Raw genomic sequence first — 6,096 nt, 5'->3', positions numbered from 1 at the left:
AGCATTGAGCGGTCTGCATCTGCCTGGGGCTTCATGCATCAGTTCAGTTCAGTTGCTCAGTCGTGTCCAACTCTTTGCGACCCCATGAATTGCAGCACGCCAGGCCTCCCTGTCCATCACCAACTCCCGGAGTCTACCCAAACCCATGTTCATCGAGTCGGTGATGCCATCCAACCATCTCATCCTCTGTCGTCCCCTTCTCCTCCCGCCCCCAATCCTACCCAGCATTAGGGTCTTTTCCAATGAGTCAACCCTTCACATGAGGTGGCCAAAGTATTGGAGTTTCAGCTTCAACATCAGACCTTCCAATGAACACCCAGGATTGATCTCTTTTAGGATGGATTGATTGGATCTCCTTGCAGTCCAAGGGACTCTCAAGAGTCTTCTCCAATACCACAGTTCAAAAGCATCAATTCTGCGGCACTCAGCTTTCTTCACTGTCCAACTCTCACATCCATATATGACCACTGGAAAAACCATAGCCTTGACTAGATGGACTTTTGTTGGCAAAGTAATGTCTCTGCTTTCAAATATGCTATCTAGGTTGGCCATAACCTTCCTTCCAAGGAGTAAGCGTCTTTTAATTTCACGGCTGCAGTCACCATCAGCAGTGATTCTGGAGCCCCCCAAAATAAAGTCTGACACTGTTTCCACTGTTTCCCCATCTATTTCCCATGGAGTGATGGGACCAGGTGCCATGATCTTAGTTTTCTGAACGTTGAGCTTTAAGCCAACTTTTTCACTCTCCTCCTTCACCTTCATCAAGAGGCTCTTTAGTTCTTCTTCACTCTCTGCCATAAGGGTGGTGTCATCCGCATATCTGAGGTTATTGATATTTCTCCCGGCAATCTTGATTCCAGCTTGTGTTTCTTCCAGCCCAGCATTTCTCATGATGTACTCTGCATATAAGTTAAATAAGCAGGGTGACAATATACAGCCTTGACGTACTCCTTTTCCTATTTGGAACCATTCTGTTGTTCCATGTCCAGTTCTAACCGTTGCTTCCTGACCTGCATACAGGTTTCTCAAGAGACAGGTCAGATGGTCTGGTACTCCCATCTCTTTCAGAATTTTCCACAGTTTATTGTGATCCACACAGTCAAAGGCTTTGGCATAGTCAATAAAGCAGAAATAGATGTTTTTCTGGAACTCTCTTGCTTTTTCGATGATCCAGCAGATGTTGGCAATTTGATCTCTGGTTCCTCTGCCTTTTCTAAAACCAGCTTGAACATCTGGAAGTTCACGGTTCACGTATTGCTGAAGCCTGGCTTGGAGAATTTTGAGCATTACTTTACTAGCATGTGACATGAGTGCAATTGTGTGGTAGTTTGAGCATTCTTTGGCATTGCCTTTCTTTGGGATTGGAACGAAAACTGACCTTGCATACTGTGTTGTAAATGTATACAGTCCTTGTCCTCAGTTCCTGGCACAAAGTTTCAAAACTTGAAATTTCCCAACTAACAGAAGCATCTTGTGATGCTAATAAGTGACCCCTGAGGTCCCTGAATAACTTAGGATGGGGGCTGGTTTCCAGAAACACAGGAATGTGACTAGAGGCTTGGAAATTTGATCCCCCAACCCCAATATCTTGGGAGGGGAGGAGGCTGGAGATAGTTTAATGATGAGGCAGTGATTTAATCAACTATGCATATGTGATGAAACCCCAATAAAAATACTCGACCCCAGGGCTAGATGAAGCTTCCTGGTGCCACACTGATATGCTTTGATGCTGGGAGAGGGCTGTGCCTGATTACACATGAGGGCATGGAAGCTCTGCTTCTCCCCGCATGCTGGCCGCCTGCACCTTGTCCTGTGCATCTCTTCCATCTGGCTGTATCCTTTTTGATATGTGTCATAATTATAGCACTTTCCTGAGTTCTGTGAGTCATTTTAGCAAATTTTTGAACCTAAAGGTGTCATAGGAACTCCTGAATTTATAACCAGTTCGTCATAAGTGCAGGTGGCCCCTGAGATTTGAGACTAGTGTTACAATGCAACTCATCTTATGGGATTGATCCTCTTACCTGTAGGGTCTGTGCTAACTCCAGGTAGTGAGGGTCAGACTTGTCCAACTGCTGCGGAAGATAACTCTCACAGGAGTATGGGGATAACTCCGATTAGGAGTCCACAGCTTTGGAATTTCAGAAAGTTGAGTCCCCAGTGTTGGCTCCTTGAATTTCCTGATTGCCATTGGCATTGCTCACTCCATTCATCCCAATGATCTTGTAAACATACATTTTCCAATACTGGATGTGTTTATGCTTTAAAACTAGAGAGTGGTTGGTTATTTGGTTGAATCTTGAATGACACTGTGTCTTCACAGATCTTCCTGATGCTTGAGATGAACAATGACAGACACAGTTGGACATCTACTGATGCACACACTTGCTCCATAGCCTCTTTCTGGCAAAACCTTAGTGTCTCTTCACATCCTCCTGCACCCACAGTGGGAGGCTCCTAGCTCTGCATTTGGTTCTTAGTCCAAATGTATTGGTGGCTGGTTCACTTGACTACTAGAGTGGAAAGAAATGACCTGCCTGAACCAGAGCAGAGATCATAGGTATGAGAGTGGGCTGCCACAGGAATTACTATTGAAATACATGAGATCTGAATCTGAGGGCTCTCAGTGATCATAGCATTTGCTATGTTTAGAGAATGGAGTAGGTCCGGACTCCTGTCCCCAGTAACTTTTCAGTAAGAATCAATATAACATTGTCTGGGCACCAGTGGACCAAAATGATGATGAGTGATAGCAAATAACCTTAAAGATGGTGATTTACACCTTTACAGCATTTCATATGTTTAAGTATTATTGCAAGCAAATTACTCATATAAATGTGATAGATCATAACTTCATATAAAGGAAGAAGAAAATTATGAAAATCAAAGGCAAAATTGATGCATTGGTGATCATGGTAGAAGATTTTAATTCACTATGTTTAGAAACCATAGATCAGATGTATAAAAATACTTAAATTTGTGGAAGTTTTGATATCACAACTGGAAACATTTAGAGTTAGAAAGATAGACAGATATGTGGTATTCTGTATTCATGAAATGGAGGAGCCATATTATTTTCAGATGCCTAGATGCCATCCTCAAAAATGAGAAGCCATTGGGTCACAAACCCCTCAAAGCAGAAATGATACAGGCCATATTTTCTGACCACTGTAAAATGACATTGCTGACTGTTGGTGAAAGAATAAACAAGTTATAGATAACCACCTGGAAGTCTTAGAAACCATCCTAAATAATTTCTACATTAAATGGAAAGCTGAAATGATGATTAAGGCATGAAGCTAGCAGGAAAGGATGCACCTTTGTTCCCCTAACTCTCAGAATTCTCAGGCAAACACTGGGAAAAATAATTCATTCTGGTCATATTCAGGTTCTCTTTACTAAAATGGGGGTGAGTATACTGCAGGACACAAAATTTTAAATGAGAACTTAACTTTTCATATGCTCACACTATACAAACTGTTGTTACCAGATGGTATCTTAGAAAAAATAACATTCAGAATACATACTCTTTTGGGTTTCTTCTAAGACCCCACTCTCTGCAGCCATGAGTCAATGTACCTTCAATACAGGTTTTCCTGTGCTCCTGTGCATGCAAGGTTGCTGGCCCCTTGGGCAGCTTGGTCAACAGATATGATAGCTACCTAGTTTGCCTGGAGAATCCCATGGACTGAGGAGCCTGGTAGGCTGCAGTCCATGGGGTCGCTATGAGTCAGACATGACTGAGCGATTTCACTTTCACTTTCTACTTTCACACATTGGAGAAGGAAATGGCAACCCACTCCAGTGTTCTTGCCTGGAGAATCCCAGGGATGGGGGAGCCTGGTGGGCTGCCGTCTATGGGGTCACACAGAGTCAGACATGACTGAAGCGACTTAGCAGCAGCAGCAGATGGTGATTGCCATCATGAAATTAGAAGACAAGTTGGTTCTTGGCAGGAAAGCTCTGACAAACCTAGACAGTGTATTAAAAAGCAAAGACATCACTTTGCCAACAAAGGTCTGTATAGTCAAGACTATGGCCTTTCCAGTAGTCATGTACAGATGTGAGAGTTGGACCATAAAGAAAGCACAGTGCTGAAGAATTGATCCTTTCAAATTGTGTTGCTGGAGAAGACTCTTGAGAGTCCCTTGGACAGCAAGGAGATCAAACCAGTCAATCCTAAAGGAAAATCAACCCTGAATACTCATTGGAAGGACTGATGCTGAATACTGTGGCCACCTGATGCAAAGAGCTAACTCATTGGAAAAGACCCTGATGCTGGTAAAGATTGAAGGCAGAAGGAGAAGAGGGTGACAGAGGATGAGATGGTTGGATGGCATTACCAGTTCAATGGACATGAACTTGGGCAGACTCCGGGAGATGGATGGTGTGGTACAGGGAGGCCTGGTGTGCTGCAGCCCATGGGGTCACAAAGAGTTGGACACGACTTGGCGACTGAACAATGACAAGATTAGATAGATCTATCAATAGATAGATTATATTGATTGATGTGTTGGTAGATTAAGTAGATAGATATATAGATGATAATGAAATTATAGATAAATAGAAAATAAAGCTATTAATAGATGGTTACATAGATACATCGATTAGATAGATGGGGGATAGATGAATGAGTGGGTAGATGAATGAGATGATATTGGGGATATATAGATAGATGAAAGATAGGTAGATATGATAGATGGTAGAAAGATTACAGATAGACTAGATCTATAGATCTAGTCAATAGATATGCTGAAAACTCCTTCTGATTCAGAAAACTGAAATCCTGAAGCAAATTGCAGCAGGCCCACTCTATCACAGTTCCCAAGGAAGTCAGGGGATTCCCAGGGCAGAAGCAAAGACAGAGGAGACCAGGGCTAAACACAGCATCTGGACATCTGTGTTTCAACAATGTTCACAACTTGAGGCAGGGCAAGTGGGCAATGAGACAGAGATCTCCCACTGAAATGGGAACATTCAGTTTTGCTCTATCTGCAGCAGAGGGTTGGGCAGCCACAAACCAAGACCAGACAAACAGGAGCATCCAATCTGAAATCATGAGACACCAAAGGAAGGTGGCCACTGGGTAAAGGGCAGAAACCACAAATCGATGGACTCCTGATGTTGGGATTATGAGTGTGCCAATACATAAAAAGTAGAACAAAAGATAAAATAAAAATCATGTGCAGAGAGGAAGATACCATAAAGCAGACCAGGCAATTTTGGAAATAGCCAATGCAGACCAGACAATTTTGGAAATAGCCAATAAGTAATTCTAAAATAGAAAGCTATAATAGCTGAAATTAAAACTCAAAGTGTGATGTGAATTAAACATGAAATTATACTGGGCTAAAAAAAGAATTAGTGAACTAGAAAATTAAGGTGCATAAACCTAGCCAAACTGCAGCAAAGAAACAACAGAATAGAAAATATAAATACAGTTACATACAAGTGATAACTAAAGGGAGAACAGAGATTTTTTTTTAAAGCAATCATGAATAAAATAATGAATTCTAAATTTTTTAAAAGTGAAAATAATTCTCAGACTCAGAAAACAAAGAGGGCAAACTAGCTATACACGTAAACCTAATGAAATATCATTAATGAATAAAGACAAAATGAAAATACTTTCAGAAGTACAGAAACTGAGAACTTTTATGAACATCAGGAAGTCCAGAGGATATATGGTTAAAGGAATGAAAAGAATCGTAGTTCTAAAAGAATTTAGTGATTCCTGAAGGGCTGAATAGCCAACAAGAATAGTAAGAAATTGGCAGCAGAAAAAAATCAGTACAACACAGACATTGGGGAAAAATGACCCATAAACGTATTGACTTAAGGCAGATGGCAATGCCATGCTACATGAATGATTTATCTGAACTCAGAAGACTCTTTTTAAAGCAAATTCTACCACTAATATGTTTAGAATGAACAACTCTTCCCCACTATATTTTGCAAAACCTTGCTTATCTTTTTATCAGCTCTGGTAAGATTTTATTTTCTTGGGCTCCAAAATCACTGCAGATGTTGACTGCAGCCACGAAATTAAAAGATGCTTGCTCCTTGGAAGAAAAGCTATGACAAACCCAGACTGCA

General features: G+C 41.4%; 1 long non-coding RNA gene across 1 annotated transcript; it reads right to left on the bottom strand.

Moving 5' to 3' along the window:
• Positions 1-2,907: 2,907 nt before the first annotated feature.
• On the bottom strand, positions 2,908-5,639 carry LOC145509287 (uncharacterized). The gene is made up of 2 exons (XR_014055984.1): positions 3,868-5,639; positions 2,908-3,723 (listed from the first exon to the last, which is right to left on the bottom strand). It is a non-coding gene; the product is annotated as an uncharacterized LOC145509287 (long non-coding RNA).
• Between the last annotated feature and the right edge of the window lie 457 nt (positions 5,640-6,096).

The sequence above is a fragment of the Giraffa tippelskirchi genome, chromosome 6, assembly GCF_054371585.1.
Source record: "Giraffa tippelskirchi isolate mGirTip1 chromosome 6, T2T-mGirTip1v1.2.pri, whole genome shotgun sequence".
Taxonomy (NCBI): domain Eukaryota; kingdom Metazoa; phylum Chordata; class Mammalia; order Artiodactyla; family Giraffidae; genus Giraffa; species Giraffa tippelskirchi.
The sequence above is the reverse complement of the archived record's forward strand: the minus strand, read 5'-3'. Positions and strand labels throughout refer to the sequence as shown.